General features: G+C 36.5%; 1 protein-coding gene and 1 long non-coding RNA gene across 3 annotated transcripts in view; one reads left to right on the forward strand and one right to left on the reverse strand.

Annotated features, from left to right (window-relative positions):
* The window catches only part of PTPRQ (protein tyrosine phosphatase receptor type Q), a 283288-nt gene that overhangs the window by 117043 nt on the left and 138690 nt on the right, over window positions 1–27555 (reverse strand). The window lies entirely within an intron of this gene.
* LOC123333349 lies at window positions 851–26259 on the forward strand. Its single transcript, XR_006550682.2, has 3 exons — window positions 851–909; window positions 1297–1408; window positions 25803–26259. It is a non-coding gene; the product is annotated as an uncharacterized LOC123333349 (long non-coding RNA).

The following is a 27555-nucleotide window of genomic DNA, read 5'->3' on the forward strand; positions in this document are numbered from 1 at the left end:
CAGGCATTTAAAAAATATTTCTGAAAGTATGAACAAATGAATAAGAGGGTATTACAGGAGATTTGATTTAGATAGACAGTCACCAGACTGTTCCTGATGAATTATAATTTAATCGGAGATCTGACAGATAAGATGTAGCCTCCCTGGTGAAAAACATCATGTTAAGACGCTTGAATAAGAAAACACAGCACAGTGGGAACACGTAAAGGCTGCTGGCTATACCAGGAGGTGAATGGGAAGACAGAAAGTTACAGGTGTAGGCCAGAATCAGATAATGTTGAGCCTTGTAGGCTAGATTCAAGATTTTTAGTTTTATCCCAAGTGCAGTGGGAATACTTGATAAGTATTGTATTGCCTTTTAATTTGCATTAAAACCATTGACTGCTTTTCTCCCATAAGATCCAGTGTGTATGATCAGAAATTTCCTTTCTTTCTAGTCCATCACCAACTACTCCTTCCCTGTTTCCTTTACTGAGGGTTTACTAAGCAGCTAGAGGTGGGAGGAAAAAAGGATGCATTCTCTATTTAGGAGCTGGAGAAGGCAAAAGAGGCTACCCTTTCCTTGTATTTCAGCAGAAGGGATGATGAGATGCACATGGCTCTCTAACTTTTTTATTCCCTCAGATTTCAGGAAAGAAGACTTTAATGGCAAAGTCTGTGGCACAGTAAAAAAAAAAATGCAGCAGATTAATATTGGTCCACAGGCTCTACATTCTGTAATGAAGTTTTGCAGACAAGTAAAGGTCTAGATAGGACAGTACTTTAACTTGGCAAAGAAGCAAGATCTATACAAGTTATTCTAACCTAACTAAAGGAAGAGTAACAATAATTGCAATTGCCTTCTTTATGACAGGCACAGGGATGGGCCTTGCACAAGACACCCAGAGTCTGGCATGGATGGGCCACTCAGTAAGTGTTGATATTTGACTAAATTATGGTTCATAACACAGTCCTTTGGTTTTCATGTGCTACAAAAATTTGTCCACACTTTTCACTCAAATGTATCTAGAAAGATGAACCAGAAATAAATCTAATCTGAGGCCAAATATATAGATAACTTCATAGACAGTTTTTTTTTTAACAAGGCTACCTGATGTGCATATAAATAACTAGCAGTAAACTTCATTTATATCCAGCATCTTCTCTTTTGATGAACTGTGTGTTGAACTAGACTATTTCAAGGCAACTGCCCTATTGAATTACAGATACAAAAAGGATTACACTCATTTTAGCATGGAGAATCAGATTTCCATTCTTTAAGAATGACTAAAAACCTCAAACTTTTTCTATTCACAGATGGTACTCATTTGAACACATCATTCCATGCTTCCTGGAATAATCACGCAGCTTGCTTAGATTTTCTGAACATGACTGAACTGTGATGAAGCGATCAACATTCTCTGCCAAGGTATTCCGTAAATTATATTTTTATTCATAAATTATTCTTATCAGAGAAATACTTTTATCACGGTTGAAATGAAGGTCTACAGATCTATACAAGTAAAATTTGTTACAGTTTAAATGCATATCAGCTTTTAGTGATTACTTAGTATATCCCACTTAGAAGGTGAAAACGTGTATAAAATATAATTACTCTCTAAACATCTGAATATCAGTTATTAGAAGTTGCTACACTCTTAGGATGGTAGCATTAACCTGGTTAACTGTGGTAATATGGAGACCAAGTTTCCTTAATTCTTAGTCATGACTGCATACATTTATCTTCAAGCACTGATACACTCTCTTTTAAGCAAAACAAATGTCTGAAAATTTTATATTTATAAATATCTATAAAACTTACCAAAGTATCAACACAATCTTTCCTAGTTTAGGAATATTTTTGTCTGTACTAATTTTAGATAAACTACGAAACACAAGGTACAAATATATGATCTAAGCATAAACAAACAAAAATACAGTTTGCTAACACCAAAATAATATGGCTCAATATAAACACAGAAATACCTGCAAAATTAAGTGCAAAAAAATTTTCTCATACCAGATAAATTTTGCACTAACTTGAATTTAATCAATATCATTTACTAGGCATTCAAATTGAGTGGTGTGCCAAGTCTTAGGGTATAAATATATATAAAAGTAATTTAGCCAATAGAAACTGTCACATACAGGTGATGCCAAAAGGAAGATTCCAAGGAAAGAGAAGGTCTGGGAGGTATAACCTGAAGGAAGAATTGATGACTGGTAGAGATGAGGGAGAAATAATGTTTAAGTAGATTAATAAGGAGAGAGATACATTACGTAGCAACAAGATGTCTGTCATGGGCTGGGAAATATACCGGACTGGAGAAAATAAATTGTAAGGAAGTCATAAGAAAAAAATGGGGGTGGGGGTGGGGGAGGGTGGTGGTATTAAGTGTGGTGTTATTAAAAGGCACTGCAACTTTGAGAGATGAGCTTATATGACTGTTGCAGAATGCAGAGAACAAGGGACAGAGATTAACTGGTAAAGTATAAACTTAAAGACAATCCTGAGCCTCTGTATAATAAGTTATATAAGGTAAACTTAATAGAAACTGGTTAGATACCACATATATCCAAGACAATGTAAGTTACAATGATAACAAAGAATAATTAAGAACAGAGCTAAAAGAAAGAGGCAAAATAATATTGGCCCAAAATGTGATGATAAAGTAGGCAGAGAAAAAACAGGGGTAAACTAGTGGAATAAACCCAAGAATTAAGTTAATAGATCAAATGTACACTTACACTTCCTAGAAGTAGGCTATGATATGGCTCTCATGCAACAGAAAATAATACAAAGGAAAAAATTAAGATGGTAAATCTCTGTGACCATAAATAAAGGCAAATTAAATGAACAGGAAACATGCAATAAACTCTGATATTGAGATCAAAGGTGTTGCTCTCCCACCTCTCCCTGACGCCCACCAAATCACACAAACAATACCATATAATTTAACGAACAATGTCATCAAAAACATCCTTACATAGGAAATGCTTAGTATGTTTAACTTGGCTCTTTTGTCTCTCAGTGTAGGTGGGTGGAATAATTATCAAACACATTTATGTAAACCTATTTCTTCAGAGGTTCTAATTACTCAGTTTTAAGTACACTTCTCTCTGGCAGTCTTGCTTAAACCAGAGATAGATTCTGCAGTAGCTGAAACAAAATTTCCCAACATTTGTTATGTAAATATGATTTTAGGTGATACTACAAAGCTGATAATATGGAATGACGAACTCTTATTAGTATGCCAAGTTAAATCATGAAAATGTCATTTTCAGGAAGGAGAACTGAGAAACTATCCATAAACAGGACTAAGGTTTTCTAAAAAAAATTTAAGTGTCTGTCACGGTGCATCTATAGGTAGACAATTAGGGATCCAAAATTCTATGGACCACAGTTATAACTGTTTTTAAACCAAATATTATTAAAAACATAAGATTCAGAAAAATATCTCAGTAAAACTTCAGGGTGAAAATGTCACTTTCTTGGGGAGAACTCAACAAGAAAAATGATGACACATTCTATTTGGAGGCAGAGTGAGTTGATTTGTTTTATAGAGTCATTAGTTTGAAAGCTCTATATAGCAGGTCATCTCACGAGAATATCTATCAAAATGACAACTTCGATTTGAAGTAGTTTATCAGAAGCAGTTCTTAGGGGAGTAATTATATAGCAGAATTAATTGTCTATTAAGACCACTCATATTAATACCACCTGGAGACTAAGCTGAACCTACTGACACTGAAGAAGAAATGAGAATGATGTACTGGTTAGTGCTGATTTGCTTGAGGATGGAATTTGAATAAATAAAATGCTAGTTTCAAATCTTGTTAGCATGAATATATAGAATTGTCTTGAGAGGAAAAGCTTAGGTTAGAGTAAGAGGTGAAAGAAAGAAATTCTGAGACCAGCAAAAACCAAGAGAAAAGAACATATTTTAACAGAAAGAAGCAATTAAGGAATTCTACTCAAATCTTGAAGAGTTGTGAAATGAAAGTCACTCAGTCGTGTCCAACTCTTTGCGACACCATGGACTATGCAGTCCATGGAATTCTCCACACCAGAATACTAGAGTGGGCAGCCTTTCCCTTTTCCAGGGGAATCTTCCCAACCCAGGGATCAAACCCAGGTCTCCCATATTGTAGGTGGAGTCTTTATCAGCTAAGCCACAAAGGAGTAAGAGGTAGGAAGAAACAATTTGGCTTTGAATCCATGAGGGTGAATAAACATTTAAGGGGGATGGTATTTATAGTATCAGAATAGCAGATGACCAAAAAAAAAAAAAAAATTGAGTCTCAGTCAATATTTAATCCAGGGTAAATTAGAATAGGAAAAAGAAATTATAAAAATTAAAAAAAAACTCATGTAAGCCAATAATGTCAGGCACACATTGGTACATAAGAAATATTTAACAAATAAGTGAATATGTGAACAAACTAGTGGATGGATACATGGATGCATGGGTGAATACGTGGATTTCAAGAAGAAAATACCACCAATGCCATCACCAATATTGACTGATGAACAAGTGTCACCAATGCTGATTACAATCAGTTCAGTTCAGTCGCTCAGTCGTGTCCGACTCTTTGCGAGCCCATGAATCGCAGCACGCCAGGCCTCCCTGTCCATCACCAACTCCCGGAGTTCACTCAGACTCACGTCCATCGAGTCAGTGATGCCATCCAGCCATCTCACCCTCTGTCGTCCCCTTCTCCTCTTGCCCCCAATCCCTCCCAGCATCAGAGTCTTTTCCAATGAGTCAACTCTTTGCATGAGGTGGCCAAAGTACTGGAGTTTCAGCTTTAGCATCATTCCTTCCAAAGAACACCCAGGGCTGATCTCCTTTAGAATGGACTGGTTGGATCAAGTGCTACTTAAAACCATTCTTTTTTAAAGACTGGCTGTATGGAAAACCTTGATCGAGTAAAATATAAAAAGACTCCTGTATCAAAAGTTTGGGGAAAGTTCTATAAGTTAGATGGATTTGGGTTGTTTAAGGATTCTGAGAGAGAAAGAATAAAAGGAGAGAAGTAGGGAAAAAAGTCAAGAGGAGAAAGGATCAAAGGACTGAGTGAGACTGGAGACACTGAAATAATGTTGTTGTTTAGTCCCTAAGTCACGTCCAACTCTTTGGCAACCCCATGGATTGTAACCCACCAGGCTCCTCTGTCCATGGGATTACCTAGGCAAGAATACCAGAGTGAGTTGCCATTTCCTTCTCCAGGGCATCTTCCAGACCCATGGATCGAACCTGTGTTTCCTGCATTGGCAGGCAGATTCTTTACCACTTAGTCACCTGGGAAGCCCATGAAATAATGTAGCCAATAGAAAAATCAGTTACATTTTGGATTGCCAAAATATTTAAGAACAAAAATACCATTTAAAGTCATGCATATTATTGCAATGTAAACCCTTCCTTTATGTATTCACAACATGTTCAGTAAGGCTATTATATATAAAAGTGCATGGTGTGACTAGAATTGTCAAAATCATGCAAAAATTTCCTGAAATAGTCAAAAAGTTATATAAACACATTCTATTATCCCAACCTAATAAGTTTGAGAGATCTCTTCTGATCATGCCAGAATAGCTAGTGTCCCACTGATCCTTCTGCAGATAACAACTATGACCTCTGTGGGCAGGGAGGGACAGCTTCTGGCTTATGGTGTCAGGGATGCAGGATTGCCAGAGTAGTTGCAAAAGGAAGAAGTCACTAAGGGGTCAGACCCAAACTCTGGGTCTGAACTCCCTAGAAATCCTTGGCCATTCTCATAATTGTGAAAGTATATAGGGCATGCCAAGAAGCAAAGTGGAAAGAAACAGATGAAAACCTTACTAGAAATTCTAGTTGCTTCCCAGTGCAGACGAGATAAAATTCAGAATTTGAATCACACCAAATTAAGGAATTAGGTAGCAAGCCTCATTTCAAAATCCCAAAAGGATCATACATTTACTTTTTGCTCTACTGTCCCAGAATTAAGGAATTCTCTCCACAGATAAGGTTGAAACCATAATCACACATTCACAGAACTATAATACAATAATTTAATGGCTTGTTAGAATGAAAAGTCAACACTCTTCAAAAGAAGATAACAAAATCCAGAGTTTCTGCACAACATCACCAACAACATAAAATTTAGGTTTAAAAACTACTATGCAGACAGGAAAATTTCTACTGACATAAAAAAATGTATCTCATAGTCAGGAGGAAAAAGTGTTCAACAGAAAGATCATGGAATAACACAGGTGTGGGAATTAACAGAAAACTAATTTAAAGAAGCTATGATAAATATTTTATTTGACTTAATGGAAAACAAAGCAAATGAGGAATTTCAGCAGAGAAATGGAGATAAGGAAACAGAACTAAATGGAAATTATAGAGTTTATAACTATAATACCTGACATGATACTGAATTTGTTTAATACCAGATTAAAGATGGCAGAATATAGTCAATGAACATTATGGCACATCAATACAAACCTGATCTACAGAATAAAGGGAAAAAAAGTTAGAAATTTTAATAAAGCCCTGTCCTTTAAGAGGTATGGAATTAGAATCCCAGAAGAAAAGAATAGTAAAGGGCAGAAAAAGAATTTAAAAATAATGGCCCCAAATTTCTCAAATTTTAGAAAATTATTAATTTACCAATACAGAAAACTAAATGAACTTGCAGCAAAATAAATGCAACAGAAACCACACTAACCATATTATTATAAAATTGCTTAAAAGAAAAAATCTTTAAAATTGCCCCTTAAATAACTTTTCATACATAATAGATAGTGATATAAATAGTAGTTAACATCTCATCAGAAATAATAAGAACCAGAAGACAAAGGAAATACATCTTTAAAGAGAAAAATATTGGGTTGGGGAAACTATCAACCCAGAATTCTATAATCCACAGAAAAAGTTCCTCAAAAGTGAAAACAAAATAAATCTATTTTCAATGAAGTAAAATCTGAGAGAATTTCATTTCAGCATACCTGCAATAGCAGAAATTCTAAATGGAGTTCTTTAGTTGAAGGAGAAATGATGTCACATATAACTTTTAACTACTGGAATAGAAGATACCAATAATGATAATTATATGGGAAACATATGGTCTTCATTTATTTTAATGTCTACTGGCTATACAAGTAAAAGTAATACCATAAATTGTGAGGTTTAAAATGTAAATATATGTAAATCACTTAAAACATATAGATGTCAAATGTATGACAATATATATGTAATTATACTTTTACAAAGTTCATATATTTTATGTGAAGTTGTACAATATTAATTTAACTACAATAAACTCAGGAATTATATTGTAACCCCTTGATCAACCACTAAAAATAATGACAAAGAAGTATAGATAAGAATCTTATAGAGAAATTAAAACACAAATCTAAAACCTCCAATTAAGGAGGCAATAAAGAACAGAGGAGCTAGAAAACAAATAGCAAATAGAACTAACCTCAACTAATTCAATTTAGTTTAGTTCTATTTGCTATTTGTTTTCTAGCTCTTTCTTCCTCTGTTCTTTCTTGAATGGGCTTCCCAAGGGTGTCTCAGATGGTAAAGAATCTGCCTGCAATGCAGGAGACCCAGGTTTGATCCCTGGGTCTGGAAGATCCCCTGGAGAAGGGAATGGCAATGCCTGGAGAATCCCAGGGACAGAGGAGCCTGGTGGGCTACAGTCCACAGGGTCGTAAAGAGTAGGGCACGACTGAGCGAGTAACATTTTCACTTCCAACTTATTTAATTACTTTAAATATAAATAGATTAAATGCTCCATTTAGAAGACAGTGATTGTCAAATAAGATAAAAATGAAAGACCCAATTATCTGCTGCCTACAAGAGAAAATTTGTACACCAGACATACAGTTTAAATATGATACAAATAATTCAAAAGTGAAGATAGAAAAAAACATACAAAACAGGAGAGCATGTGCCTATATTAATATTAAAGAATCTTTAAGGCAAGGAGGGTTTTAAAAATAAAAGAGATAATTTGTAATGATTAAAGGGTCAGTTAGGAAGTTGTAACAATTATAACTATGTATGTGTTTAATAAATAAAACTCTAAAGTATATGAACAAACTACTGACAGACTAAAGAAGAAATAGACAAATCCACAATATATCTGGATATTTTATATTTCCTTATCAATAACTGATAGTATAATTTTTACTGAAAAGTGATAAGAATATAGATTTGTAAAACATTATCATATTGAACTAATACCTAGAAAATTTATGGACAACAACTGAAAAATAGACCTTATTTTCAAATATGCATGGAAGAATATTCAACAAGATAAATTAAATGCAGAGCCATAGAAACTGTCCCAACTAATTTTTAAAAATTAACTGTTATAGACATATTCTCTAACAATGGCAAAAAAATTAAAATTTGATAATATGTAGATATCTAGAAAAATACCAAAAATTAGAAATTAAATATATTTTTAAATAACTATGGCTCAAAGAAGAAATTTCCAAGGAAATTAAAGACTATCTTTATTGAAAGAGTCAAAATTTTTGATATATAATTTTTTATATAAAAGGAGATTTATAGCTATAAATGTTTATATTTGGAAAAAAAGGAGGCTTAAATCATTATGTTAATAAAAATATGCTAGACACAAAAAGATAAATACTATAAGATTGTATTATGTGTGGACTATAAAATAGGCAAGTTCATGGAAACAGAGTGGAGCAATGCTTGCCAGGCACTGGGGAGAGAGAGGTGACGGAGGATATTGGTCAAACGGTACAACATTTAGTTATATGGATAAGTTATAAGAAACTAATGCACAGCATGGTGACTATAGTTAATTATGATGTACTGAATACTTGAAAATGGTTAAGAGAGTAGATCTTAAGTGTTCTTACTACACATAAATAAAAGGTAAATATGTGAGGTGATGGATAGTGTGATAGGGGGAATCATTTCATAATGGATACATATATAAATGCACTGCACTGAATAACTTAAATATATCCAATATTCATTCATCAATCATACCTCAATAAAGCTGAAGAAAAAAGAAAGTAAAGAAAAAAACTATGATCTATATCCTCACCATAAAAATACAGAAAACAGAAGAGCATATTAAAAGTAAAATATTTAGAAGGAAGAAAGTAACAGAGATCAAGACTCAATGAAATAAAAAATAATAAGAGCATATTAAAAATGCAAAAGTTAGTTCTTTAGATAAATTAATAAAATTCACAAACACTTGTCAAGCCATATACAAAATGATAATGCATCTGATCAAATGTGGTGCATCCCAGGAAGGTAAAGTGAAAGTCGCTCAGTCGTGTTCAGCTCTTTGCAACCTCATGGACTATACTGCTGCTGCTGCTGCTAAGTCGCTTCAGTCGTGTCCGACTCTGTGCGACCCCATAGACGGCAGCCCACCAGGCTCCCCCGTCCCTGGGATTCTCCAGGCAAGAACACTGGAGTGGGTTGCCATTTCCTTCTCCAATGCATGAAAGTGAAAAGTGAAAGTGAAGTCGCTCAGTCGTGTCCGACTCTTAGCGACCCCATGGACTGCAGCCTTCCAGGCTCCTCCATCCATGGGATTTTCCAGGCAAGAGTACTGGAGTGGGGTGCCATTGCCTTCTCCCCATGGACTATACAGTCCACGGAATTCTCCAGGCCAGAATACTGGAGTAGGTAGCCTTATCCCTTCTCTAGGGGATCTTCCCAACCCAGGGATTAAACCCAGGTCTCCCGCATTGCAGGTGGATTCTTTAACAGCTGAGCCACAAGGGAAACCCAAGAATACTGGAGTGGGTAGCCTATCCCTTCTCCAGGGGATCTTCCCAACCCAGGAATCAAACTGGGGACTCCTGTGCTGCAGGCAGATTCTTTACCAACTGAGCTATCAGGGAAGCCCTCAGGAAGGTAAACTTTACTTAATATTTTAAAAATTAATCATATACCATAGTAAATAATAATTTACCATAGTAACAGAATATAAGAGAAAAAAGCATATGGTCAAGGGCATCTACAGACATCCTACAGTACACATCATACAAAACAGTGAGGGACAGATGCTTCCTCTTTCAACTGGGAACAATGCAAGGATATCTGCTTTTATTACATCCTTTGATACAGTATCAGAGTCTAGCCAGTGCAATGTGGTAAGGGAAAATAAATCATGGGGTTTAGAAAGAAAGAGATTAAAAATTACTTTAATTGTAGATGAAATGATATTTTTAAATGCAGAAAATTCTAAAGCAATATATACAATCTTCTATGTCCAATAAACAAATTTAGCAGTTATAGGATACACTATCAAAAAAACAAAAATCACCCATATTTCTAGATTCTACCTCAAACAACTGGTGACTAAAATTAAAATAACTCTACTTCCAATATCATAAAACATTAGATAGGAGTAATTTAAACAAAAGATGTAAAATTCATTTGCTGTGAACTACAAAGCGCTGCTGAAATTAGAGTCTAAAAATGGAGACATATACCATGTTCATGGATTACTTACTATTAAAATGACACTTCTCCCTAAATACATGAGCAGATTAAATGCAATCCCAATGAAAATGCCACAGGGTGTTTTGGTAAAAATTAACAAGGTGATTCTAAATATAAAATTTGTATGGAAATACAAAGAACTAAAATAGCTAAAACAACTTGGAAAAGAACACATTTATGGAAGTCACACTACCTCATTTCATGACTTGTTTCCTACAAAACTAATAAGCACAATGTGGAATTCACGAAGGCAGACAAACGATAGACGAGGATATATTTCAGAAAGAGAGTGACGTGCATATGGTCCAATATTTGATTTTTGACAAAGCTACCAAGGTAAGTAAATAAGTAAAAAGAAACTTTTTAACAAAGGGTTTTGGAAAAATTGAGCAAATATATTAAAAAGGAACTTTAAATCATACCTCATGCTATGTATATATACAAAATTCTATAGTGATTTATGGATATAAATATTAAAGCTAAAATGATAAACTTTCTAGAATAAAAGGATAATACTTTCATGATCTTGAAGTAGGCAATTATTTCTCAGGACACAAAATGTACTAATGTGAAATTAAAAACTGCTGATTTGGATTTCATTAATATTAAAATAATCTGCTATCAAAAAAAAATATTAAAATAATCTGCTCATCCAAAGGTACCATTAAGGAAATAGTCAAGTCGTTGACTAAAAGATATTTGTTATACATACATCTAATAAAGGATGTGTATTCAAAATATATAAAGGATTCCTATAACTCAGCACTAAAAAGAAAAGCCACTCAATAAAATATAGGCTAAAGTGTTGAACAGAAAGCTCCCCAGAATGACAGACCAGTCCTCACTTTGCATGTTCTACTATGTCTGAATTTCTGTTTTTATGGTTTAATTAAATAACGCCTAACTGCCCAAAACAAGGGTTAAACTTTGTTACCTTTATATATTAACTATGAGTAATAGTTATTGCATAAAGTGCTTCACTGCTATTGGTTCTGTCCACAAAATCGTTACATAAATAGTAGATGTAGGGACTTTCCTGATGGTCCAGTGGCTAAGACTCAGCTCCCAGTGCAGTGGGCCTGGGTTTGATCCCTGGTCAGGGAAGTAGATCTCATATCCCACAACCAAGAGTTTGCTTGCAGCAACTAAAAGATTCTGCATGCTGCAATGAAGACTGAAGATTCTAAGTGACGCAGCTAAGACTTGGCACAGCCAAATAAATAAATATTAAAAAAAAAAAGACAGATGTACATTATAATGTGAGACCCAACATATCCTTTCTTTTGAAACTTATCATTGGTTGGTCACTGTGCATCTATTACTTAGTTCATGCACAGGCAGCAAAGTGTGTAGTTACATTGCTTCCTGTCTTCCATGTGCATATGTCACATGCCTATATGCATGTTGGAAGCTAATCTGAACTCTGAAAGGAATATAAAAATTTGCCAAGTCATAGAAAAGATGCTCTCTTATATCATAAACTGAACAGTGAGAAAAAGAGTGCAACCACTCTTGATATGTTTTTAATAAAGAAAGTGAATACTTTCATTCTCAGTATTTCTAATGTTTTAAATTACAGTGTACTAAATATTGCTTTTATTGTTTTTTCATTTCCTATGTATTTGTAACTGACAGGAACAGAGTTTTTAATGTAGTGGCAAACTTTTCTGAAGGTTAGGGAACAAGCATCATTTTCCCCATTGATTATTAAGGTTGCTTGCACACATTATACAGACAGCTTTGCACTCATCTTTATGGCCCCACACTACCAGGCAAAGCAAAAACTGCCTTTATATGAAGCATCAATAGCCATGTTAAAGGAATTAACATCATTAAACATCACTGAGATGAAAATTGAACTCATAATAAGAGAGAAGTTCTTTTATACCAGCTAGACTGTCTAAAATTATAAAGACTGATAATGCCAAATTCTGCTGACACTGAGAAGTATGACGTTGGGTGAGTATTTAAAATCATACAAGCACTTGTTAGTTTCATGAATAGTTAAAACATGAATCTAGACTATGACCCCGGAAGTCCAAAAAAAAGTTTTATATAAAAATATCGATAGCACTTTTATTCATAACGCTTAGTTTGGAACAGTTCATGTGTCAATCAAAAGAAAGTGAAAGTGTCAGTCGCTCAGTCGTGTCCTGCTCTTTGCAACCCCGTGGACCATAGCCTGCCAGGTTCCTCTGTCCATGGAATTATCCAGGTAAGATACTGTAGGGGGTTGCCATTTCCTTCTCCAGGGGATCTTCCCGACCCAGGGATCAAACCCAGATCTCCTGCATTATACACAGATTTTTTTTACCCTCTAAGCCACTAGACATACAAATAATGGAGTATTCAAATGATGGAAATTGACTCAATAATAAAAGAAACAAATTGCTGAACCCTCAACAACATGAATTTCACAATTATGTTGAAAGAAATAGGCCAAATATAAAAGAGTACAATAGGTGAAGAACAAGTGAAACTAATCTATGTTGACTGAAATCAGGATAGTGGGTGTCCAAGGGAACTTTCTGTGGAAGATGGAAATGTTCTATATGGTGTTGAATGGTGGTGGTTAAAAATGGCTGTACGCCTGTGTGGAAACTCATTTAATTGTACAACTAAGTTCTGTGCATCTCACTGTATATAATTTCCCATAATTATAAAATGTTTAAAAAAAAGAAAAAAGCTTTCCCATTAGAATGTAATGATAATTTCAAAATAAGAAATTTAGAATAAGAATTCTAAGTTCAAAATTTAGAATAAGAATTCTAAATTCAAAATAAGAAATATAGAAAATTAAAATACTAGATACTGATACACTAATATTTTATAAATCTAGATATTATGGAAAAAATCATGAGCTTTATTGTATTTCTCATATGTCCATACTAGAAAAGAAGCCTTACAGATTAGTCCAAGAATGTCAACAACTACTTTCAATTCTCTTTTGGTAACTGGTCAATCTTCAGGAAGATTTCCTAATAGTACTTATAATAATAGCATTCTATCCAGTTTCTAAGGAGTATGTCTCACACAGTTAACAATTTCTCTGTAATAATGTCCTAAATACAAAATTAGTTTTCAATTTCAAGTCTAAACTTTAAAAATGTTAGGCTGCCATACATAACAAATATTAATGTATTATTAATATTAATAGTAGCATTAATATTAATATTAATAGTAGCATTAATATTTAATTGTTACCTTTAATACGTTACTAATAGAATCTTGGCTTTAAAAAAAAAATCTGATCTAGAGCCTCTGTGGTAGCTCAGTGGTAAAGAATCTGCCTGCTAATGCAGAAGACAAGGGTTCGATCCCTGATCCAGGAAAATTCCACATGCCATGGGGCAACAAAGCTTGTGCATCACAACTATTGAGCCTGTGCTCTAGAACCCATGAGCTACAACTGTCGAGCCCACACACCACAACTACAGAGTGTGTGCTCTACAGTAAGAGAAGCCATTGCAATGAGAAGCTCATGCATTGTGACTAGAGAAAAGCCTGTGCAGCAACAAAGACCCAGGACAGCCAAAGGTAAATAAAATAATAAACTTTTAAAAATCTTATCTAAAGTAGACCAATTTAATTAGTAATAAATGTCAGAAGGGCTGCCCTGGAGGCTCAGACGGTAAAGAATCTGCCTGCAATGTGTGAGACCTGGGTTCGATCCCTGGGTTGGGAAGATCCCCAGATGGAAGAAATGGCAATCTGCTCCTGGCCTGGAGAATCCCATGGAGAGAGGGGCCGGTCAGGCTACACTCCATGGGGTTGCAAAGAGTCAGACATGACTGAGCGACTTTCACACACACAAAAATGTCAGAAAATTGAGCTACTGGATTTTACCATAGCCTTTAATTGGTATAGATTTCATTATTGTGATCCATATGGATTTATACTATCTTTCTAACCTTGCAAATTGTTTCTAAAGTAATAATTCATAAGGTATCCAGGCACTGAATTAATGGGTGATTCAAGGATGCGGTGAATAGGGGGTAGTGAATATTTAAATTACAACAATAAAATTAATATACTAAGAAATGTTACTTGATCTGAATTCTGAAAGTGTTTCATCATAGCGTGGATCCTATTTATGCACATCTTATATTTACAAAATGGCTTCCTCCTCAAAAGTTGTTTTATTATATACCATGAAAAATATTTGAAATTCACTAAGTTGAGGTTAACAATAATTTGTACAACCTACTATTTGCTTAAAGCCTTTTCTTTATATTCATACTGCACTGATTTTTTTTTAATTGTCTAAATTAATGTAATATTGTTAATGACATTGCGCTATCATTAAAACCCATTTATTCTACATTTCAGAGTTTTTTCACCATTAGTAAATGTTTTTTCCTGAAGGTTATAATCTCATAAATATAAGGAGCACATTCCTGAGCTTTTAAGTCAAAAGGTTACCAAAAAGAAAGAAGAGGGGTTTTTGCATGTACACACACATGCATAATTTACTTCAAAAGGGAAGTAAAAGAAAATAAGAAAAAAATGAGGTGAAATTGAGGAGGAGGTTGATATGTAAAGGCTGTTATGAAAAGTATCAACTACAGCTGCATAGAACAGGAATGGAAAATAGGGTAATAAGATATGCCCCAATTCCTAAATAAGTTAATAAAAATGTTGCTTGAAGAACAGCTGGCTTTAGCTGGAGCTGGAATGAAGAAAACAGTGGTTGCCGGGAGTCCACTTAATGAAAGGTATTAGAACATCAGTGGGGTCAAGGAGAATTATGCAGAGTAACTCAGATTCATTTTTTTTTTTTTACAAAAAGGAATTACATTTAAAAGGACTTTTAAACTTATAATTTAGAATTTGATACCTATAACACAAATTCATAATGGCAAACATTACACCTTTGGAATTGATCCAGGATAAAAAATGTGATATGTGTCTAGAAACTATAAAATTTCCTAGAATGGCTTCAGTATTTCATAGATCTTATTAACTCATAGTATTCTTAGTATTATAGGTTAAGCACATATATGATCATAGAAAATTAGTTTTCCTAAATTTTAAATCCATATTTGGACAGAAGTATATAAATATAGTTACAACATAAACATCCCTGCACAAATTAATGAAATTCATATTATATTCCTGAATTTCCCTACTCCATAATGACTCTATTTAGATATTGTGAAATAATGAGAAAAAATATTTTCATTCCAATAAGTGCAAATGATCGGGTGAATTTCTAAGGTAAGTGAAGTATCATAATATAGTAGAAAGAGTCCTGGATTTGCAACAGTTCTGCTAATAATTAGCTAAAGCAAACTCAGTAGATAGTAAGCCTCTATGCTTCATTTCCCAAATTTGCAAAATGAAATGACTGATGGGATTATCTCTGAAATCTAATGAAGACCTAAGATTATATAATTCTAAATTTTAAAAGCATAAGAAAATAATTGTTTTGTAATAGTTTTCCTAGTAGCCTCTGACAGAGTACTTCGTACATATTAAATAACTTTTTCTTGAATATATGGATAAAAAGGGTACTACGCTTGATATTCAACAAATCCTCACAAATGAACTTCAGGCTTTCAAGATGGAGTAGATATATTCACCCAGTTCCCGCCACAAAGTACAACTAAAACCATGGACATTAAACATAAAACAAACATAAGATTCTGAAAGGTGGTGAGAAGGCAAAGCAACTAAGGAACTCAGGACCCAGGGAACAACGCAGCAGTGAGCTCCCTGGGTTTTCCTTTTTGCTGCGTATATCCCCAAAGCCAGCAATCCCCAACTGCACCCAGCTCAGACTGAAAAAGCCTCAGTAAAAGCTTGTTCCCTCTAACAGAAAAAAACAAACAAACAAAAAACAGTGCAGCCTGGGCAAGATAGAAAATGTTTAGACAATAACAGCTCTACCCAGAAACTACAGAAAAAAGGCTGTGGTCCCTCTTCCTCCCATGACAACAAAGGCCAAATGAAGAAACTAGTGTTCTGCCTTCACTAGGCAGTAATCCCCACCGTCCTTGATAGAGCGAGGCAAAATAGCAAGCCAGAACTTTCACCCTTTCCAGAGGGAGTATCTGTCCACCATGTCAGTGGAGGATATGGGGGAAGCAGTTATGAGGCACTCCTGCTCTTCTTGGTGGAAGCCTAGTGGGCAGCCTTCTTTCTCATGCTCACCCAGCATCCTCCCCTTGGGTGTCAACAAAAGGCCAAACGGGAAACTTGGATTTTTCCCCACATCTCGCAGTAATGGAAAGGTGCTCTCATTTTCTCTACCAGAATGCTATCAAAGGAAACCATCACAAATTTAATATCCCTAGGAGTTATAGGACTATTCAAAGCATCTATTAATAATTCATGTTAGCTGAGCTGTGGTCATTGTGATTTTAAAGAGTAAGTTCATTTTATCCAAGGTGCAACATTGTTGGTATTATCCCCTTATTATCCTTTTGATGTCTGCAGTGTCCATAATGATCTCATTCCTAAATATTGGTAATCTGTGACTTCTTTTTTCCTTTCTTGGGCTCACTAGAAGCCTGTCAATTTCATCTTTTCAAAGAACCAGTTCTTTGCTTAACTAATTTTTCCTCTTGCTTTCTGTTTTTTATTTCATTGATTTTGTTTTTAGTTTTATTATTCACATCCTTCAGTAGATTTTCCTTTTCTTTTTCTAGACTCTAGTTGTGCAGGGGGTGGGGGCGGGAGAATTAGATTATTAATCTGAGATGTTTCTTCTTTTCCAATGTATGCATTTAGTGATAGAAATTTCCTTCTCTTCACTGCTTTAACTGTTTCACACATTTTGATATACTGTGTTTTCATATCATATCAATTCAACACATTTTAGTTTACTGTATTTTTTATTTCTCTTTTCTTTTTGACAAATGTATTATTTAGAAGCACCACTTTTTACAACTGATTTGATATACATTTCACCTCCCATTTTGCATCCTGAGAGCCTTAAACTTAATTTTAAAACTCCTCAAAAAGATATCTCCATGCCTAGATGGTTCCACTAAAGAACGCTACCAAATGTTTAAAGAAGAATTCCCAGGGGGCGCTAGTGGTTAAGAACCCGCCTGCCAATGCAGGAGACTTAAGAGACAAGGGTTCGACCCTTGAGTCGGGATGATCCCATGGAGAAGGAAATGGCAAACCACTCCATTATTCTTGACTGGAAAATTTCATGGACAGAGGAGCCTGGTGAGAATAGAGTCACAAAGAGTTGGACGTGACTGAAGTGACTACACACCACACAATCTGTTCCAGAAATTAGAAGAGATTTGTATTATTAAGCTAGTATTCCCTGATACTGAAACTAGACAAAGACAGTGAGTGCATCACGGAAAAAAGGGAGAGGGCTCAGATCAATAAAATTAGAAACAAAAAAGGAGAAGTTACAACAGACAACACAGAAATACAAAGGATCATGAGAGACTACTACAAGCAATAAATGGTCAACCTAGAAGAAATGCACAAATTCTTAGAAAGCTATAATCTTTCAAGACTGAATCAGGAAGAAATAGAAAATAAGAACAGACTAATCACAAGTGGGCTTCCCTGGTGGTTGAAATGGTAAAGAATCTGCCTGCAATGCAGGAGACCTGGGTTCAATTCCTCAGTCAGGAAGATCCCCTGGAGAAGGGAATACTACCCACTCCAGTGTTCTTGCCTGGAGATTTCCATAGACAGAGAAGCCTGGCGGGTACAGTTGATGGGTTCTCAAAGAGTCAGACACAACTGAGCAACTAAGTCGGACACAATAGAGTGACTAAAACTTTTTAAACTACAAATATTGAAATGGAAACTGTAATTTTAAAAAAACTCCCAACAAATAAAAGTCCAGGATCAGATGACTTCACAGGAGAATTCTATCAAATATTTAGGGAAGAGTTAACACTTATTCCAAAAAGCTGCAGAGGACGCAATATTCCCAAACTCATTCCATGAGGCTACCTGATACTGCCTGATACCAAAACTAAACAAAGACAGTGGGGAAAAAAAAAACCTCCACAATACTACAGATCAATATCCCTCTTGAATATAGATGCAAAAATATTAAACTATTAACAAAAAGAAATTAGTAATAAATTTTAAAAAGTACACCATGATCAAGTGGGGTTTACTCCAAAGACCAAAGGATTGTTCGGTATTAGAAAATCAATCAATGTAATCCACCATATTAACAATCTGACAAAGAAAATTACATAAACATATGAATCATTACAAAATAATTTATATAGCATTCTTGAAATGACAATATTACAGAAAATAGAGAAGAAATTAGTAGTTGTCAGAGGGTTGAGAAGTACAAAGATGAGAAGTACAAGGAAGTTAGGCAGGAGTTGAATGTGGCCATAAAAAGACAACAGGAAAAATTATCCTCAGTGAAATATTCCCTATATTGATTGCATTGATATAAATAAGGTAACTGTGATACTGCACTATAGTTTTATGAGATTTTTTCCACTGGGGGAAACCAAATAAAGGAAACATGGGATTTCTCTGTATTATTTCTTATATATGCATGTGAATCTATATCTCAAAATTAAAAGTTAAACTAAAAATATATCACAGAAGACATGCCTTTCTTAAAGATCTACCACATAATTTTCTAAAAATATTTTGGGGCTGAAATTTTCTACTTAAGGCACCTAAAGTATGGATATTGAGTATTCGCCATGTATCTATCTCTCTTCAAGGCCTATAAATTGATTGTTTCATTCATTTTTTCATAATACATAATTATTGAGTATCCCTATATGCCAGACAGATTTCTGGGCATTGAAAATACATGTGAACTGCACAAGGAAAATTCCTATTCTCATGGAGCATGCAGTGTAATGAGGACAGATATCCATAGACAATGGCACATACAAAGTAAAGCAGGAGAGAACGATAGAAAATTCTAGCTGGGATGAGGTTCAATCATAAATAAGTCAGGTCCTCTTTGAAGTTGTAGCACTTGAAGGTAAATTTCAAAAGATGAGGGGCTTCCCTCATAGCTCAGTTGGTAAAGAATTCGCCTGCAATGCAGGAGACCCTGGTTTGATCCCTGGGTCGGGAAGATCCACTGGAGAAGGGATAGGCTACCCACTCCAGTATTCTTGGGCTTCCCTTGTGGCTCAGCTGGTAAAGAATCTGCCTGCATTGCAGGAGACCTGGGTTAGACCCCCGGGTTGGGAAGATCCCCTGAAGAAGGGAAAGGCTACCCACTCCAGTATTCTGGCCTGGAGAATTCCATGGACTGTATAGTCCATGGGGTCACAAAGAGTTGGACACGACTGAGCGACTTTCACTTTCACTTTCAAAAGACGAAGGGGGAGACACATACATTACTTAGGAAGAGAATCAGTTCAGTTCAGTTGCTCAGTCGTGTCTGATTCTTTGCAACCCCATGAATCACAGCACACCAGGCCTCCCTGTCCATCACCAACTCCCGGAGTTCACTCAGACTCATGTTCATCAAGTCGGTGATGCCATCCAGCCATCTCACCCTCTGTTGTCCCCTTCTCCTCCTGCCCCCAATCCCTCCCAGCATCAGGGCCTTTTCCAATGAGTCAACTCTTCACATGAGGTGGCCAAAGTATTGGAGTTTCAGCTTCAGCATCAGTCCTTCCAATGAACACCCAGGACTGATCTCCTTTAGCATGGACTGGTTGGAACTCCTTGCGGTCCAAGGGACCCTCAAGAGCCTTCTCCAACACCACAGTTCAAAAGGAAGAGAACACTGGGTTGTAAAAGGACCTTATGGGCCATTAAAATGACTGTGAATGTTATTCTTCATGATTTTCCAGATTCAGTAAGTTATTGGTAATAACTTACTAAAAGAGTAAGTTTCTTGCTTCTCTTTCTCCGTCTAAAGAGATTACTGCAGTGTTTAGGAAAATGGCCAAAAAAGCATCACTGTTTTCAGAGTCAATGTATGTTGCTTCCTACTCTAAATTTAGTTAAGTTCCCATTTTTCCATAATATTGAATTCAAACTTCTGGTATGATTACAAAGCAGAGTAAGGTCCACTTGAGTTATTCAATCTTACTTCTTATCCTCTTCAATACAACACTATCTATATAGGCTTCTATCTCAGCCTGATCCCTTGTATTACAATCCTTTATTCTACTTCAGATCTTCCCAAACTCCACCATCTAAGACTGCTGAAATAAAAAGAAGAATGTTTTTTTGATATGTACAACTGACGTTTTCTCAAGCATATTGAGGAGCAACAATAAAGAATATTTAGAAAAGTTAGCTAGTTTATTGATCTATATAGGCAACCTAACTAAACATTTGATTAGTACCTGATTATGAAATTCTAAAATTCAAAAACATATCATCATCTTCTAACTAGGTTACAGCATCTAAACTTCCCCCATAAAGCAGTTTTGAAGCTACCAATGAGTAATATCCAATTGCTGTTCCATTTTTTCATTACAACCCTCAATAAAATGTATTTCTCCTGAATTCCTATTTGATTCTTCAGTCCACACAATTCAATACATACAACTAAAGGTTTGTGTTTAATTGTTTTATATTTACTAAATGTGTTTTCACAATATGGTAGAGTTATTTGGCAGAGAAGGCACTGGCAACCCATTCTAGTACTCTTGCCTGGAAACTGCTATGGATGGAGGAGCCTGGTAGGCTGCAGTCCATGGGGTCACGAAGAGTCAGACATGACTGAGAAACTTCACTTTCACTTTTCACTTTCCTGCATTGGAGAAGGAAACGGCAACCCACTCCAGTGTTCTTGCCTGGAGAATTCCAGAGACGGGGTAGCCTGGTGGGCTGCCATCTATGGGGTCGCACAAAGTTGGACACGACTGATGTGACTTAGCAGCAGCAGCAGCAGAGTTATTTGGACCTACAGATTTGAGGTCACCAATTCCATTTGGGATTCAAACAGGTCTTGAACCCCAAACACAGAGCCTGGGCATGGTGGTGGTGGTTTAGTTGCTAAGTCATGTCTGACTCTTGCAACCCCATGGACTGTAGCCTGCCAGGCTCCTCTATCCATGGGATTCTCCAGGCAAGGATATGGAGTGGGTTGTCATTTCCTTCTCCAGGGGATCTTCCTAATTCAGAAATCAAACCAGGGTCTCCTGCACTGCTTCAGATTCTTTATCGACTGAGCTATGAGGGAAGCCTGGGCATAGTAAGCATTAAATCAGTAATATATTGGTCAAATATCCAACACATCACAAGTATAAAGGATGCTTTTAATCTCATGCTCACTTTTAAGGAAAGTATCCTATTTAGAAAAGGCAGAGGAACCAGAGACCAAATTGCCAACATCTGCTGGATCATGGATAAAGCAAGAGAGTTCCAGAAAAACATCTATTTCTGCTTTACTGACTATGCCAAAGCCTTTGACTGTGTGAATCACAAAAATTGGGGAAAATTCTGAAAGAGATGGGCATACCAGACCACCCGACCTGCCTCTTGAAAAACCTGCATGCAGGTCAGGAAGCAATAATTAGAACTGGACATGATTTCTTTCCTGGAGAATCCCATGGACAGAGGAGCCTGGCAGGCTACAGTCCATGGGGTTGCAAGAGTCAGACATGACTTAGCAACTAAACCACCACCACCATGTCCAGGCTCTGTGTTTGGGGTTCAAGACCTGTTTGAATCCCAAATGGAATTGGTGATCTCAAATCTGTAGGTCCAAATAACTCTGCAGCTGCTGCTTCTAAGTCACATCAGTTGTGTCTGACTCTGGTTCCAAATAGGAAAAGGAGTATGTCAAGGCTGTATATTGTCACCCTGCTTATTTAACTTATATGCAGATACATCATGAGAAACACTGGGCTGGAAGAAGCACAAGCTGGAATCAAGATTGCCGGGATAAATATCAATAACCTCAAATATGCAGATGACACCACACTTAGGGCAGAAAGTGAAGAACTAAAGAGCCTCTTGATGAAAGTGAAAGAGGAAAGTGAAAAAGTTGGCTTAAAGCTCAACATTCAGAAAACTAAGATCATGGCAGCATCAGATCCCATCACTTCATAGCAAATAGATGAGGAAATAGTAGAAACAGTGCCTGACTTTATTTTTCTGGGATCCAAAATCACTGCTTATGGTGATTGCAGCCATGAAATTAAAAGACGCTTACTCCTTGGAAGGAAAGTTATCTAGTTACCAACCTAGACAGCATATTAAAAAGCAGAGACATTACTTTGCCAACAAAGGTCCGTCTAGTCAAGGCTATGGTTTTTCCAGTGGTCATGTATGGATGTGAGAGTTGGAACATAAAGAAAGCTGAGCACCAAAGAATTGATGCTTTTGAACTGTGGTGTTGGAGAAGACTCTTGAGAGTCCCTAGGACTGTAAGGGGATCCAACAAATCCATCCTAAAGGAGATCAGTCCTGGGTGTTCATTGGAAGGACTGATGCTGAAGCTGAAACTCCAATACTTTGGCCACCTCATGCGAAGAGCTGACTCATTGGAAAAGACCCTGATGCTGGGAAAGACTGAGGGCAGGAGGAGAAGGGGAGGATAGAGGATGAGATGGTTGGATGGCATCACCGACTCAATGGACATGAGTTTGGGTGGACTCCGGGAGTTGGTGATGGACAGGGAGGCCTGACATGCTGCGGTTCATGGGGTCGCAAAGAGTCGGACACAACTGAGCAACTGAACTGAACTGAATCCCATTTAAGTCTGTATGACATACATTGTAAAGCATTTGAACTTCAATTAAAGTACCAATAATAGTAGCTATTTCTCTTTGATCTGTGACAAGCAATTATAATGGCTTTTGTGCTTTATGCAATTACTGACTGGTAAGTAGAATGTGGCAATTCACATGCTTAAGAACAAACAGGATTACACAATTTGCCTGCATGTTTGACTTCTCACCTCAACTGAGGAGAGTGATGTCAGTGGGATGCAGACAATGGAAAAAGTAAACTTTTGAATTTGTACATTAATTTGCAACACTTTTACCACCCACATTCACTCTATTAACTGGTACTTAAGCGTGGTCTGATTTCTTCTATATTGTATAAATATTTCACTTTTTATAAAAGCTGGTAAATGGAAGTCAGATTTAGTCATAATCACACTTTTCCCAGTCATCTTGACACTGCTCAGAGAAATCCACAAAATAAGCTACCAAAGAAAGTACATAAAAACACATTTCTTAAAGAGATCTTAGGGGAATGGTGGTCATGGCATTGTGCAAGGGGACGGACAGTTCACATGTATGCTATTAAGCAGTACAGAGACATTTGAAAGAACCAAGAATACAAGGGAGGAAACAGGGAAATTAAACTTTCCTATTCAATGCTGATCCACTTATATATGTGAAAGCTCAGTGGACTTCCTCTAGGTACCTAATACTTAGTATTAAAAACTAGTAAAGAAATCACTGCCAAGACTTTGTTGGTGGCCCGGGGGTAAAAAATCCACCTGCCAACACAGGGGACATGGGTTTGATCCCTGGTCCAGGAAGATCCCACATGCTGTGGGCCAACTAAGCCCATGCATGGAAAATACTGAAGCCTACACGTCCTGGAGCCTGTCTCCCCAACAAGAGAAGTCCTCGCACGCTGCCACTAGAGAAAGCCCAGGGACAGCAGCAAAGACCCAGCACAGCCCAAAATAAACAAACACAGTTTTAAAAGGGAAACAAAAAAATAAATCACTGCTGAAAAGAACACCCTAAAAACCACAACTGCATATTTCACTTTCCTTCTCCTAAGTTTTGGGCATCCAAGGAATATAACTTCTTTTCCTCTTTGGATTCTAAATTACTGAACCTGGGAGACCTTTGAATAAATCCAAACTGAAAAACTAACTTCCAGCAAAAAGAACTTTTCAAACTCAATAGTAAATAACCATATTTACTAAGATTTGAAAATAATATGGAGAAGAGTAAGCATTTTGAAGCAATTTGAGATTTTAACAGTTAAGTCTTGTATTCACATGAGCTTGCTATAATATTTTTATTGGTAAATATAATATACTTGGACACAAAATACTATTAAAATCACTAGGTTTGGCTGCCTTCGTCTATATATGCCCTATTTCAACATGTTTGGCTGTGACGATGGAGCCAGTTCAGACACTGAACGCTAGTCTCCTCATAAATTCAGTCATCATGAAGCGTGTTTAACTGCGCCCAGATATCACCAAGTTTACACTGAGCAAAATACCCAATGATCTCTGGAAGGAATGTTAAGGTCAAACACTAGGCAACAAGGGCGTGAGGCAAATTTGACTTTTCTTCATGTCAAAAATAAGTACAAAGTCAGTGACTCAGAGCTGATTTTACACTGTGACTAATCTAAGACCACCATAAATTAGAAGTTTGCAACAGCTATAAAACTGCTTCCATTCTGAACAATGAATCTCTAGTTCTTACTAATGTCTCATCTACAAACAATTCATGTGAACCCAGATAAAAGCAAATTATTTACCTCATAAAAACTGTAATCATAAATACAATTATATATTAGATCTGGAAATTAATTTCTAAGACAAATTATTTAAATATTTTTGAAGCAGCAATACTCATATTTCACCTGAATGACTCTCCTTAATTTACTGTAAATAAATTTACATTTACTGTAGAGAAAATATCTATACTTTTGCCTGATGGAAATGTGGACATAATGTATCAGACTGGAGTAAAACCCTTATAAAAAATCGTGAATTTCATGAGAACACAATTCATTTCTTTCTTTTACAAAAATCTGAGTGCCTAGAATGCCCATGTCTATCTGCTATGAACTGTTAGTAAAAGCAAAGACAAGTAAGACAGTCTCCACAAGCAAAGAGTATACATACACAGTGGAATAGAATGGTTCTCAAATTTCAGCACTGTCTCACCCACCTATCTTGTTAAAATGAAGATTTGTGAGTTTTATTTTCTAAACTCTGATCCCATAGGTCTAGAGTAGGGGCCTCAGGGATGTACAGGTATGTTCTGATGCAGGGAGTTGGAAGTCCAAACTTTGAGAAACACTGTCTTTGGTGACAAGGGAGCACAGAATACTTAGTACAATATGTCTAATACCTGCCTAATTCATTGGTTTAGAATTCCGGCAACCTCCATTCCTGTGGTCTTTTAATCCTGAGTTAAAATCGAATTCAAATCTTTAATTACAGGATTTCTTTTTTTACAAAGACCCATCCTTAAGTTCAGGTGGCTCTACATCAAGGGTACATACTTTGATTATGTGTCTCTTCTCATTGAACTTCTGCTTCGTTCCTGTGACTGCGCAGCCACCTGGAGTACCACTGGGATCAATAATAATAATGAGTCCTCTGTCTTGTTTTCTGAGTCTCAAAGCTCTCATTTATCTCAGAATTTCTGTCCTGTCTTTTGTTGCCCTTTTTCTTAGACCCAGCTCCCGCCCAATGATCAGGACCACTTTACCTGGTACTAGACCACCCTGGTGGAGACCACCTGCCTGGATGTGAACATATATCCTTCTCTCAGACTCTGCATGGTGATGATCTGCTGCCCACCCACTGAGGAAACACCTGCCACCCCTTTCTGGATCTCTCTGACACTGTTTGCCTGTCCTCTCTGCTACATATCACCTGCCATCAAAATCCCTAGGTCTTCTAGTCCTGTCATTCCCAAAATTTACAAAGTCATCAGAGAGAAGCTTCAAAGTATAGATTGTTAGGCTTCGTTTCTTGGGATATTCAGCCAAGTCTAGGGTGATGTCCAGGAATCTGTAGTTTTAATGCTGCTGCTGAATCGCTTCAGTCGTGTCCAAGTCTGTGCGATCCCATAGACGGCAGCCCACTAGGCTCCCCCGTCCCTGGGATTCTCCAGGCAAGAACACTGGAGTGGGTTGCCATTTCCTTCTCCAATGCATGAAAGTGAAAAGTGAAAGTGAAGTCACTCAGTCGTGTCCGACTCTTTGTGAACCCATGGACTGCAGCCCACCAGGCTCCTCCGTCCGTGGGATTTTCCAGGCAAGAGTACTGGAGTGGGTTGCCATTGCCTTCTCTGAGTTTTAATACGTAGTATATCATTAAATACTTGTATACAAGAGTAAGTAAAACTTCTGGAGTATTCTGAGCCATCTCTTACACACATCAACTTTCATTATCACCTCTGTGCTTCAGATACTTAAAATCTGTACATTTAATTCTTATCCTTTAGGAAATAAAATTCAACAGCCAACACATAAAGGTTCTAGATTGAATATTAGAGCCAATTCAATCAAAGTAAGTGGGTGGAAAGATGGTACTGATGGGCAGGCTGGATAAGTATGGGTGATAAGGCCACTTTAGGGTATTATTATAGGAAGCAGCAAGTCTGAAATTAAATGGGGACAGTCAAGTTGAAGAAGAAGGGGCAAACAGCAGAGATTGAATTGATAAGCCCTGATTATATGTAGGAGAGGTGGGAGGAAGAATCACATTAAAAATATGAGGCTTTGTCCCCAACTGATTATAAAGAACAGGTACAGAAAAGTGAGGAAGAAAAGGAGAATCCACATTTCATGAATTCCACTTTGAATATAGTTAGGGCTGATATACCAACCAGGGCCTCAGTTGAAATTTTCTAACAATTGGTGGGATTGTTGGTGTGTGTGTACACACACAGAAGAGTGAGAAAGAAAATAAAGTGTATGAGAAAGTAGATCAAATTGATGGATCTATGTTTTAGAGGAGACATGAGTTTGAAACAAAAATGAGCAGTTAGATTCCTGCAAACAGAAAGGCAGTGACATCCCCAAGGGAGGATATTTTGAGATATAAATAAAGATATGGGTAAATTTTGAAGGAAAGCAAATCAATATCTTTGATGCTATTAGTAAAATGGATAAGAACATCAAAGATGGATGATACTGGGGGTAGATTATGTTCTGAATAAGAGCAGAATTTTCCTGTGGAAAATTGATGAAATGTAAACCAGGGATGTACACTGTATAGCAGATTGTAGGGCAGTTGGGAGAGTTAGAAAATAGCTCAACAAGGTAGAACCATTTACATTTTTCTCCAGCACTGTTCATTAGCCAGCATCTAGTGAAAACAAACAGTGAGGTCCATTCAGAGTAGGGAATCTCCTGGAAGATGAGTCACAGTGACATATTTTGAGATGCATCCATTCCAGATGAACAGGAAAACCCTGAA

This window comes from Bubalus bubalis, chromosome 4, assembly GCF_019923935.1.
Source record: "Bubalus bubalis isolate 160015118507 breed Murrah chromosome 4, NDDB_SH_1, whole genome shotgun sequence".
In the NCBI taxonomy this organism is placed as follows: Eukaryota; Metazoa; Chordata; class Mammalia; order Artiodactyla; family Bovidae; genus Bubalus; species Bubalus bubalis.